The sequence below is a fragment of the Neofelis nebulosa genome, chromosome 11 (assembly GCF_028018385.1).
Source record: "Neofelis nebulosa isolate mNeoNeb1 chromosome 11, mNeoNeb1.pri, whole genome shotgun sequence".
Taxonomy (NCBI): domain Eukaryota; kingdom Metazoa; phylum Chordata; class Mammalia; order Carnivora; family Felidae; genus Neofelis; species Neofelis nebulosa.
This window is the reverse complement of record NC_080792.1, coordinates 26622262-26635261: the sequence shown is the minus strand read 5'-3', so window position 1 is coordinate 26635261 and position 13000 is coordinate 26622262. Positions and strand designations below refer to the sequence as shown.

Below are 13000 nucleotides of genomic sequence, written 5' to 3'. Positions count from 1 at the left end.
GTTATGCATATTTGACAAGGAAGGAAGGAAGGAAGGAAGGGAAGGGGGGAGGGAAGGAGGGAGGGAAGGAAGGAAGGAAGGAGGGAGGGAGGGAAGGAAGGGGGGAGGGAGGGAGGGAGGGAGGCAGGAAGGGAAGGAAGGAAGGAAGGAAGGAAGGAAGGAAGGAAGGAAGGAAGCATGGATGCCTCTCTGAGGAAGACAGCCGTAATTTCTAGTTCCAGTTGTGTGAGGTCGGGTGACACTTTGCTTCTCTGAATTTCAAGTCCCTCGTCTGTCACACCCAAAAGGGGGAAAAAACTACCCACATTATGAAACAGATTCAAAGACTGAAAGAGATGGGCCAGGTGTTAACCCTCCCTGACCTCTCACCTGTCACCCTCCTTCCCTACCGGCCCCTGGGCAGTGGTTTCAGCTGGCCGGCTTTGCCTCTGGCGCCCAAATCCCGCTCACCTTTCCCGGGCCCGCTCCTGAAGGATGGCTGCCAGCTTCCTGGGTTGCCCTACTGGTGGCCTCCCTCCCCCCAGAGTGCTGGAGACAAGGAAACGAAGGCTGAAGTGGGAAAGGTAGAATTTCACCCTCTGTGGGAAGCTTGCGGTGGGTATATTTTCAGGATGGGAGAAGGAAGAAGGTATTTTTAGGGCCGGGTATTCTTCCCACTACTTCTCAAATCCTCCTTCGCCGAGAGGGAGAAGAGCCGCCTCTGTGGGGAAGGGAGAAGAGGGGGTTCCCAGGGGCCTCGCTTGAGGGGTGAGGCAGCCGGCACCCTCGGCAGAGCAGGAAGTCATCCCGTGCTTGGTCCTGGGGCCGGGACCCCGGGGCGGCTGACCCCGGCCAGTGCCCGGCCAGCCTCCCTTCCAGAACAGCCTCCTTTTTGGGAACGGGGCCTAGAGCTCCCTTCCCCCTGCGCGGCCACATCCCGACTCTGCCTTCAGGATCACCTGAAAGGGAGGTTTATAAGAGGAAAAGGAACAAAAAGGATCCCATTTAACAGCACATACTGGGCGGGGGAACTTCCTGACAGGAAATGCTGTGGAAACCGGGCCCGGTCTGGCCATGGAAAACTGGTTTGGCTCAGAACTGGCCAGAGTGGACAGGAGACCTCGGGCAGCTGAACGCCACAATTAAACTGGACTTGTCCGAGGTCACTTTCTTTCTTGTGCCTCTTCAGCAAGCAGACGCTGTAATAATCTGCACACCACAGGGGGGAAAGGTACCATTTCTTCTTTTTTTTTTTTTGATCCAAGAAAAACCCCCCCCTAATTTAGGCCGCAGAGACAGAAAGGGCTACTGGTTCGGCCGGCAAATCGGCAGCAGATGTAGGCAGCTGAGCGGAGCCAGGCCGAGCAGCACGGCTGACACCAGCCTGAGTCACCCGGGTGTGGAAGGCGGGCGGCAGTGGGCAGGGGGCGGTTATCTTTATTCTTGGGCTGGGGTGTGGGGGTGGAGGAAACAATAGGACAGAAGAATCCTCGGGGCTGGGACTGGCGCAGTGTGGCAGGCAGGTATAGACAGGTTCCCAGCAGGCTGCTTCTTCTGAGCCAAAGAATTCAAACAGGCCCTCCATCCCAATGGGGAGAAGGCCTCTCCTCCCCGCCCCACGCGACGAGACCTTGCAATGTCCCATTGGCAGGGCTGAGTCTGGCTGCGGCCGGCCGGCCGGCCGCTCTCCGCCCCTGCTTCCCCACCCGCTTTCTCTAAGAGCCAGGCCATCCTGCGGCTGGCGTGGGCGGCCCAGGCCCTGCCCGGGCTCCTGCTCTGCTCAGGACCCCGTTCCTGGATCAGGCTCTACCCCCTCTCCTCAGTGTTCCCTTTTCTCTCTGCTCTGCAATGCATTTCTTGTGGTCCCGAGACGCAAGCTCCAGGGTGAAGCCTCTCAGGCTACTGGCTCAGCCCACAGTGGGGGACCTGGTAACACTGTCCCCTGGAACGAGAGCTGTCAGGAGCAGGGACATCCCCTGTCTTGGTGGCCCTCCGGCAGCGGGCCTGGCACAAAGCAGGGTTCAGCAAGTGTCCGCCACCTGAATGGATGAGTACCACTGGGCATCAAGGCTTCTAGAACATTCCAGCACCCCTCTGAGGCCGGCTTAGTGGCTCCTTGTATGAAAAGGAGGGTTTTCATGATATCCTTGAGTCAGTTAAACATAGAACTCAGCCTGGGACAGAGTGTTTTGGTTTTCCCGGCCCTCACAAACCTTCCAGTGATAGAAAGGAGAGAGGAATCAAGGCCTGCCCTCAAAGATGCACAGAAAACAGAATGGAAGCATTTTTCGCGGGAAGGTCTCAGAGCTCTGCAGCCTGCGGAACGGGGAGGGAAATGACGCGATCAGGAACACTTGGCTCATCAGAGGAATGGAAACCTAGGTCTCTGGCCATCCAAAGCCTTTCCCATTCACTCATGTTTTGGGGACAGGTCACGTGGTTATTAACATTCTGGCACCTTTTGTTTTTAATTCTCAAGCTGTCCTTGACCCTTGGACTCCTCTAGTTAATTAAACTCACATTCGCCAGGATCAAAATCGGTCATCTTTAAAAAAAAATTTTTTTTTAACGTTTATTTATTCTTGAGAGAGACAGAGCGCGAGCAGGGAAGGGGAAGAGAGAGACAGGGAGACCCAGGATCCGAAGCAGGCTCCAGGCTTTGAGCTGTCAGCACAGAGCCCGATGTAGGGCTCGATCTCACTAACGGTGAGATCATGACCTGAGCCAAAGGCGGACACTTAACTGAATGGGCCACCCAGGTGCCACAAAATAGGTCATCTTTTAAAGTGCACAGAGAAGACAGACGTGGCAAAAGGTATGAGGGAAAGGAGAAACGAGGGGCTTTACCGTTTTCCTGGTATACAGGCCTCTTGTGTATTTTCTCAAGCGCTGCTTTCCCTACCCCACAACGCGACAGGGATCATCGGTAACAAATAAATGAGTTTTCATCAGTATGCGCTCTTCCTCCGATTACACTGCTAAGCAGACTACTCGGCAGACTTGGTTTCCACCTGTCACCGTCTCCCAGCCCAAATGCCCACCTCGTTCTACAGGAGACAAGGGGCCCAAGAGGGGCCGTCGGGTTTTAGCTGCACTTGCTTGGTGGTGGCAGGGGAAGGGGCGGCGACACGGAAGGGCTTCTAGCTCAGGGCCTTGAGCCGGAAGCGAGACAGAAGCAAGACTCAAGTGTCAACAGCCAGTCCAGAGAGGAGGCACCTGTCCAAACCTCCAGGGACCTGTTTGGGGCCTGAGGCTCCAGGAAGCCCAGTAGTGGCCCTTCTTGCTCCACCACGGACTTGGCTGAGATCAATGATGGTCACGCTGTTCTGGGTTGTTTATTCCACCTCCATCTCCCCACTTCCAGGATGGGATCTGTGGGCGTAACCTGCAGCTTTTGGGATAGCAAGAACCCCGGGCCTGCTTCGGGTTCTTCTCAGGGAGGGGCACATAAATCCCTCCCATCTTTTCCCAGAGGTGGTTTTCTCTTTCCTGCATCTGGATGGGAGAGTGTTCAGGTTAAACAGAAGTGCTAGAGAGGACCCACCTTTCTGTTGGCTAATCCCCCAGCACCGGCAGAAATCAGAAACGCGGGTCGAAGACGCTCCAGCCTCCCCAGAGACCCCAGCCGTTCCCTGAACGTTCCCAATAGAACACATTGTCTATGGGCACCTAAGGCAGGGCCTGGCACCCAGGCTCCATACGAAGGGAATGTTTGCTCCCTCGCCCCTCCTTCCCCGATCTTCCTCCCCAGGGCACATTTGGGCACCTTCAACAAGAGCCCCTCTGTGTGACAGACCCGGGATAGGTGCGGTGGGATGAAAAGCAAGGAGGTGGGTGGGGGACAGGACCGCACTTAATGAGTTGCTTCTATGTCACAAGTACTTTGCGAAGGGCTAGACCCCCATCCTCTGACTTGATTTCCTTTTCACAACAGTTCTGTGACCAACTGACAATCGAGTAGTGCAACGGGCTCTTCATTAATAACCATGAAGGTCGATGTAGTAAGGGCCTGGGGAAGGAAAACAGAAAGTGCCCTGGGGGTGGCCCAGAGGAGGTCAGGTGGGGCTGGGGCTTCCCTTGGGGGAAGGCTCACCAGCAGTCTTTCCACATCCAGGATACTAACTCCAAAGACTCCCTGCTTTCCAAGCACTTTGCTCTGAGACCGAGGTCAAGGTTGATGCCCAGAAAGTACTGATCTCCCAAGCAGAGCAGACACAAGAACCCCAGGGGCAGGAAGCACAGGAAATGGGCCCAGGCTTGGCAGGAGCTTAGTTCAAGTTACTGATAGACCTGCACCCCCACTGACCAGAGGCCTTAGGATAGCGACTACTACAGGATTTCCACACTCTACCCTCTGGACTCGCAGGCCAGAGCCAGGGGTCCCATGATGCACTGCTTTACTGAGAACCCACAGGAGCCCAGGCACACATGGTCCCTGCACGCCCACCCCCGCCCCAGAGGCCTGACCATGCTCACCTTTTCCAGTAATCTAATGAAACCAAGGAGGAAGCTTCAACTAAGTGCTAACCTGGCTTTAATACCTCTCCTTAGCATCCTACGTGTGTGTGCTGACAGCCTCTAACCAAGAGAACGCCCAAGCTCGCTTCTAACAAAGGCAATGAAGGTACAGTGGAAAGAAATTACTGATCCGTTTTGCGGGGGAAAAATGAGTGAACTAAAAAGAAAACATTTTCTCCTGTATGGTCTTCTTATTGGGCAATACAGGCTCATTCCTAAAAAAACCCAGAAAATACAGAAAAGGAAAAGGAAGAAAACAAAAACCACCATCTATCCTGGTTATTCAGGGACAGCCCCATGCACACTTTGCAATATCTATATTTTTGTGCATATAGGTATTTTAAAAATGGGATTATATATTATAAACTGCCTCGTAATATGCCTTTTTTCCCCGCTTAACAATATTCATAAATTTCTATGCTGTCCTGACTGCCTTTGCTAGAAAGGAATTTAGCTAGTCTCTTGGTTAGGGGCCATTATAGATACCTTGGGTGTTAGGGGCACCCGGTGGCTCAGTTGGTTAAGCATCTGACTTCGGCTCAGGTTATGATCTCACGGTTTGTGAATTCAAACCCTGCGTCAGGCTCTGTGCTGATGGCTCAGAGCCTGGAGCCTGCTTCAGATTCTGTGTCTCCCTCTCTCTCTCTCTGCACCCCCACCAAAGTAAAAAAAATAAGATTAAAAATTACACATTAAAAAAAATTAAGATACCTCGGGTGTAAAGGTTAGTACTTATTTGCTAGTTGATGCCTCCTCCTCGATTTAACTTGACTAGTTGAAAGAGAATTAGAAAGAAAAAGAGAGTCTATGAATGCACACTGGTAGCCATCTTGAATAATTTTGTTCTAGAACAAATATTGGAAGAATTCTCCAACCTCTGGGTTTCCAGCACCCATCTCCTCTAAATAAGGAGGGTCTTCTGGATATCTGGATGTTCAGAGGGCAACTGTGAGTGGAAGGGAGTCCTTGTCTTCCTGGGATTCCCTGAGATTTGTGCGCTGGTCACCAAGGACCCAGTTGCTGAAGTCTGTGTTCCCAAAGGAATAAAAGGAAAAACTGGTAATTACTCAGTCAACTGAGCAAAGCAGATGGTCTGATTTCATGCCCACCTGAAAGTAAATGTTTTGGACCTGAACTCTTAAGTGTGGCTGAATTAACCAGATAACAATCAGGCCTGCCCCCCCCCCCCCCATAGAACCATGGAGGCTAATTCTCCCACAGATGAGCATAGTGTGAACAAATCAAAAGTCAAAGGTCAAAAAAGTTCCAAAGGTATTTTGGAATGTCCCAGAGGCCTCTTGGTCTTGTGTCTATGAACATTCCAATACAGGAAATCTGCTCCCAATTTCCTTGTGCGAATGGGGGTGACAATTAGGAGAACAAAGTGGGCGACACTTGAAAACACAGCACCGGTGATTCTGATATGGCACCCTCCTCATACACCCCAAACCTCCTGCCTCTTTTTGTGCAATTAATTCACAAAACCAGGGAATGAGGAAGGGGGTGTGGAGCATATCACGCCCCACCCAGGTAGACTGAGCCTAGTACAGGGCCTGGCATGGAGTCGCTGCATAAGATAGCTTGTTGGATGGATGGGTGGATGGATGGATGGACGGATGGGTGGATGGAGGGAGGAAGGGAGGAAGGGAAGGAGGAATACACAGAGAATTTACAGTCAGGGCGTGCATAAAGGACACCAGGGAGTTTAGCTGCTTTAGCATCAGATGCATGTGTGAAAGTGGCAGGAGGTGAACTTCTGAAGGTGTGACAGCTAACTGTAGCAGAAACAACACTTAATGAGCACTTGGTAAGTGCCCAGGCACCACGCCAGGTGCTTTCCATGCCCAGGACTCAAGTCCTGTCTGCCGCACTGCTGCCTCCCTGGTTGCCAGCATAAGATGGTGGGGGGGGGCACTCCTCACAAGGCTCTTTCCATCCCTTAACCTTCCCCAGCTCACATGGCTGGATTCCAGCCTGAGCATAAGCTGTGTCTACCCAGAATTAGAATGTGTCAGGGTGCATTCAGGAGAGTCTGGGAACAGGTGGCCAAGCATCTGTTGTTTGAAGGAGCAAGCTGCCCACCAAACATGAGTCTTCTAAGGCAGATGGAGTTGAAGCCCTGAAAGGGTCTCAAATGGTTCCCTCAGGGTTGGAGGTGACAGGAGATTTGGGTACAGCTGGCTTTTGTCTCTAAGATAGCCCTCTGGCTCTTCTCCCATGGTTCCAATATCCCTTCGTTCACCTGTTCATTCACTCATTTGAGACGCCAAGTATTGAGTACCTATCATGTACCAGGTTCCGCACCAGGGAAGGAGTCCTAAAGGGGGAGGCACAGGAAAATCGAAAGGGGGCGGTGTCTCTAACATCTCTGAGATAGGAACACAAGTCTCCTTGGGGCCTATGGTACAGGCGTCAACACACAGATGGGGAGGGGGGTTGTCCCACCTCTGTGGAGCACACAGTGTGGCAGGGCACCCTTGACCCCGGCCCACACTCCACAGGGAGTGGCAGGCCCCAGCACGGGGAAGCAAGTTCACAGGTGCACAAGGGAACAGTCATGGGACACCCTGGGGCACACCAAGGGTGGTGGTGAGTGCAGTCCCAGACCATGTGGAAGCTTAGCTGCTGGAAACCCAGTGTTCTTACACTAGAGTGGCAGAAACAACCTGAAAAATAGTGTTTGTTGCTTCCATTGTGGCCCTAATTTATACCCAGCAAGTATGGCGTGGGAGACACAGGCTATACTTATATTATGGTTGTTAGGAATTATAGAAGGTTGGGGGCGCCTGGGTGGCTCAGTTAAGTGCCCAACTTCGGCTCAGTTCTAGAGTCTGAGCCCTGCATCAGGCTCTCTGATGTCAGCATGGAGCCTGCTCTGTGCCCCCCTCTCTCTGCCCCTCCCCCACTTGTGCTCTCTCTCTTTCTCAAAAGTAAAATAAACACATAAAACATTTTTTAAAGGGGATTACAGAGGAGTTTTCAAATTGAGGTGAAATTCACATAACGAAATCATCTTAAGCCGAACAATTCCCAATATTGTGCCATCGCCACCTGTACCCAGTTTCTCAAACATCCGAAAAGAAAGCCCCATACCCATTTACCACTTGCTCTCCGCTCCCTCTTCCTCAGCTCCTGGAAACCACCCATCAGCTTTCCGAATATTTCGTACAGTTGAGACACAATATGTGACCTGTTGCGTCTGGTTTCTCTCACCTAGTGTAATGTTCCCGTCGTTCATCCACTTGGGGGCATGTTTCCGCACTTCACTCCTTTCTTATGGCTGAACACTATTCCATCGATATACCACAACTTGTCGATTCGTTTATCTGTCGATGGATAGTTGGGGAGTTTCTCCCTTTGGGCCACTGTGAGGAGTGCAATGAACACTTGTGTACAAGCATTTGCCTGAATCCCTGCTTTCCCTTTTTTTTGGCGTGGGATTACTGAAGGGAAATCATAGCTCTTTGAGCTAGAATGAACTCTAAGGTCAGTTCTTCCAATTTTACACACAGGGAAACTGAGGCCATTATTTGCCCTGCTGTGGGCCACCTCCGTGTCAGGATAGGAGGTGTGGCCAGAAGCCAAGGTATCAGAGGCTCTTCCCTTGTCTGTTGCTCACAGTATGGATTCCAAGGTGCCACCTGCACATGATGTTTATGGGTGGGTGAATGAAAGAAAACATTTAACCCTGGTTTCTAAAAGTATTACCCACTAGGAAAAGGGAAGTGCCCCTTATCCCATTTCAAAGGTTCAAAGGATCTTGAGGTCGGAATAAAATGAGCCCAGCAACCACCTCCCTTGGAAGAGACAAACGCAACCAGAGTGGGATCAGCGGGTGCTTGTCACTCCATTCCCTAACCTGTCCCCTCCTGGCTACCTCGGCTTCTCCTCGTCACCTCCCGCAGTAGGGGGTGAAGTTGGCTGTGCCTCAGTGAGTCACCGTGGCTCAAGGAGAAGGGGGCCAGCTCACCCCTCAGCCAGAGCCTTGTAGGAGTCATACTCATGGAAGAATGCCCTCACTGGGCAGAGCCAGTGGGCTCAAGCCCACTCGATAGGCCAGCTGCTGTTCCATTGGGCTCTATTGGGCTCTCATGGTACCAAACGATTCCATTTTGCAGGGCATGATGTGGTCCCCAGGACTTCCTGCCTGGGAGGCGATAGGAGGTCTGGGCAAAGGGTCTGTGGTAGTAGAACCTCAGAGGGGACCAGGCAAAGGCGACACCACTGGCAAGAGACCCTAGTCTGTTGGCCAGGGAGCATGTGGCCAAGGGTTACAGGGCACGGTCAAGCTCCTTCCTTGCCCTTTCACCTCCTCCATCAGCGGGACTGTTGAAACTTAGGTCAGCTGCACAACAAAGCTACCCTAAGGACAGCGCTGCTAAGGAGCAGGGAGGGGCTCGGAGCTCACCACCCCCCCGCTCTATTCCCCGTGCTGTCCCTGACTGGCCCTGGCCTGGTCATTTGACGTCTGGGGGCCCCTGATCCCGCATCCGTAAGGGAAGGAACTGTCTCTGTACCATTCCTTTAAGCTCTGAAGGGCCCTTGGCAGTGACCTCCACACCCCGGCAGGTGTGTACCTCACACTGGATGTGGGACAGCAGGCTGTGGCTGACGCGGCACCGCGTAAAGCGTGGTGAGCTGTCCCGACTCACAGGCTGCCGTGGGCTGGGCCGGTCCCCGTCATGATGCACACAGCTAGCCTCCGAGCCCACAAGGCCGGAGCAGCCACAGAGCCCACGCTTTTCTCAGACTGGCTGTCACCCTGTCCACCGTTCCTCTCCTGCCTCTGTCACTTCAGAGAGTCCGGATGAGCCCGCGGGCTCACTCCCGCCTCCTTTCCCACTCGGATTCGTGTCTCCTTTCGTCCACTCGTGCTCTGTGTAACCTCTCACCAGTATTACTGCAGCCTTCTTGGGAGTCAGACACCGGCAGACCTACAGCCCTCCCTGGGGAGCCCACGGCGGGGACAGCCAGGCAGCCCCACGCTCGGATAAATGCATTCTGGAGGGTTACATCTGAGGACAAGGATGCTCATCCAGAATAATGGGGCAGCAGAAAGGAATGACTAAGCCTGTTGGGCGGGGCTGAAGAGAGGATCAGAGGCACCTTAGAGGACGTGGCCTCTTGGGGAGCAGAGAGGACAAATGCCTACAGGCCCTGGACAGGCTGGCCGTGTGGGAACACCTGAAGTGCAGGTAAGAAGCCACATGCTCCCTGCACCCTCCTACTCCCACCCCAGTCCCAGCCAGTCCCCAGCCCCCTGGCCTACAGTGGCTCTCTCCTTCCTGTCTCTACAGATCCACAATTAGCATTTCGCCACTCCTGATGCTGATGGTTTGCCCTTCTACGACAGATCCCCCGAGGCCCTGGACCTCCTCTCGTATTCCGGTGCCTTCCAGAATCAGGGACACTGATCATGGGACAGCTGGCAAATGGTGCTCCAGGCTGCGGTCCTTCCACCAAGCAGGCGGTCCTTCTGTCCTCGAGCATGTGGAGCAGCAGCAGGGGACAGCGGGATTCCAGCTTGCCCTGGGGACTGACCCCCTACAGAGATACCACAGAGCTTCTCCTCTTACTTGGGGTAAGGTCCTTGAGGCGCGTGCACAACAACAGCTAAAATTACGGATCTTCTTAATGCAAATATACAAGAAGCAGAGTAGAAACCTACCTGCAATGAACACGAGAGCTCAGGGGCCAGCGCTCAGTCCCAGGGCAACTCAACGGCCTCACTTCCGGTGAGACTTGGCAAGGCTCCCGGCCCCGAGAGACGGGCCCTGCAAGCTCACAGCACAGGGGCGCGGAGTCTGTACTTGCGACTCTGGTTTTCTGATGCTCAACACCTCTGGAACGCCCCACGTCATGGCGGGCAAACACATCTGATGTAGCTGTGAAAGGGAGGCGGTTCTGTGGCTGATCTGAAGGCTGTGATTCTGCTCATTCTAAGGACTTCTTTCCAACACCCCCAGCAGGGTCCTCCTCCCAGGTTCTTCACTCAGTCCCTGCTCCCCAGTCTCGGCATACTGCCCGCAGTTCAACAGGTGTCCGACGTCAGGTTCAGTTCAGCAAAACGTTTTGAACTCCTACTCTGTTCCAAAGACTCGATACCTGAGCCATCCCACATGGGAGCAGCAAGCCACACATGGCTACTGGCACATAAAATTTGGCTAGTCCAATGAAGATGAGCCGTGGGTATAAAATATATGCCAGATTTTGAAGATCTGGCACCAAAAGAGTGGAATACAGCATTCATAACTTTATATGAATTATATATCGAAATAATAATGATATTGAGGAGACTGGGTTCACTAATATACAACACTAAGATTAACCTCACCTATTTCTTTTTCTTTTTTCAGTATGACCACTAGGAAAACTTTAAGGTGCAAGATGTTTCTGTAAGACAGCGCTGGTCTATATACCCAGGGATGCCAGGAGAAGAAAGTTGGTCCTCACCCTCAGGCTTCACCTGAGGTGAACTTTCACTTGGAACAGGGCTTTGCCGCCCAATCCAGCAGCAAAACATGTTCCCAAAACATGTTTGGGGCCCTGGAGTATTCCAAATGAGTTGACGTGAAAACAGCGTCCAGGGCGCCTGGGTGGCTCAGTCAGTTAAGTCATGACTCTGTCTGACTATTGATTTTGGCTCAGGTCAAGATCTCACAGTTCATGAGATTGAGCCCCACGTCGGGCTCTGTGCTGACAGCCCAGATCCTGCTTGGGATTCTCTCTCTCTCTCTTTCTCTCTCTCTCTCTTTCTGCCTCTCCCCGACTTTCGTGTGTGTGTGCGTGTGCGCTCTCTCTCAAAATAAATAAATAAAATTTAAAAATAAAATGAAATGAAACAGCCCCACAAGGCATTTGTTTTCCACATAATTATGCACCATCCCCTTGCACCACCTGTTTGGAGAAGATTCCAACACACCAAATTTCATACAGGGCAACAGAGCGTTAAGGTATCTGGGGCCAGATGTGGGGTCTGGTCCATCATTTTCCTCCGCAGGTGAGGCAACAGGTAAGTCTTCCACACCAGTCTCCGGACACGAGCACGTTGTTGGTCATGCTGTAATTTTCCCAACCCACCTCCGTGACTACCAATCATGTCACTTATCTGCAGGGACCCAAGACGGAACGGAGCCGTCCCTCAGGTTCTCGGCAGAGAAGCAGCAAGCTCAGAGAAGGGCTAGAATCCGGCTGAGAAGGGAAGGGCCATGCAAGCAGTCTCAGCTCCTTGGCTGTCCTCTGGGGCGTTTGGCTGTGGCGAGGTACTGGTCGGGGGGAGGTGCACCACGTGACCAGATACTTGGAAAGAAAGAGGAAGTACAGACAAATCGCGTGCTCTGAGTCCCTTCCACAGGCCGGACATGGTTTTTATGTAATCCCACTACCCTCCCCACAACCCTGCTAGGTGGGTGTGGGCTCAAATTATGGACAAGAAAACAAAGGCTCAGAGGCTTAAGTGACCCAGCCTGGTGCAGGCTGCTTCAGAACGCTCCCCATAGAAAAGATCTGATGCATGAAATTGTTGGAGGGTGGGGCCCGGCCGAGAAATCAGGCCACGCGTCCTGGATTCAAATTTCATGAACTAGGTGATCTTGGACAAGTGCTTTCCCCTCTTAAACCTCAGTTTCCTTAAAGAGAAAACGTAGCTGTTGGTGGACAAGGCCAGTGTTTCTCTCACTTGTGAAAACTATAAGTCACCACAGCATTTTTTTCTTCGTGACCAGGAAATAAACCTGTGTGTGTGTAAAACTGAACGAAAAGCTTGGTTGAATATTTACGTTAACTGCAAATGAGGAAGGCTGATATTTTCTATTCTGTTCTCTTTTTCTATCTCTCTGTATCTTTTTCAGCTGGTGGATTGCCATCCGCTAGATGAATCAAATGACCCACATGAGGTTGCCACCTACAGTTTGAAAAACGTGGTTCTAAATGATTGATTTCCAAGCACCTCTCCAGAACTAATAACCTGAGGGTTTGTAACTGACGCCAGACTGAAAATCTGTAAGCACCTCGGTCTCTCTTTCCTTCTCAATATTCCTCCTTCCCTTCCAACTCCCTTTCCCCTCCTCTCGTGCTCCCGCCACCCCCACCTCCTCAACAGGCTAAGCAGAGAATTTACCACGTTTCTCTCCGCCCAAGGGCACCCTGGCACCAGGGAGGGACAAGAGGCGGCCGCTCTACAAAACGGTGCCTCTGACCCCCAGATCTTCCTTTCTGGAGGCCATTTGCCAGGACACAGAAATCTCTCTATTCCAACGGAATGCTTCTCCGTAATGGACTTTGTTGGAACAGGGCTTTGCCGCCCAATCCAGCCGCAAAACATGTTCCAGAGCCCAGAAAAAAGATGACATTGAGAAGTTCTCCTGATTGTAAACGGTGCCTGTGGAAGGCAGTCCAGTTACTCCTTCCGATCATGAGGCTATAAAGTGCCTTGTTTTAGCAACCCCTTCCAGGAACTTCTTCTTCCTCCTACCTTGTCGCTTCAGTGGCCCAGGACGAGCAG

General features: G+C 52.4%; 1 protein-coding gene across 5 annotated transcripts in view; it reads right to left on the bottom strand.

The window, feature by feature from the left end:
* Positions 1–13000, bottom strand: part of ZBTB7C (zinc finger and BTB domain containing 7C) — a 350116-nt gene that overhangs the window by 42538 nt on the left and 294578 nt on the right. Inside the window, exon 4 of one of the 5 annotated variants that reach the window (XM_058692176.1) lies at positions 10166–10382. The exons of the other annotated variants lie outside the window; for them this stretch is intronic. The gene's annotated coding sequence lies outside the window, so the exon portion shown is untranslated. The remainder of the gene's footprint in view (positions 1–10165; positions 10383–13000) is intronic. 5 annotated transcript variants of the gene reach the window in all.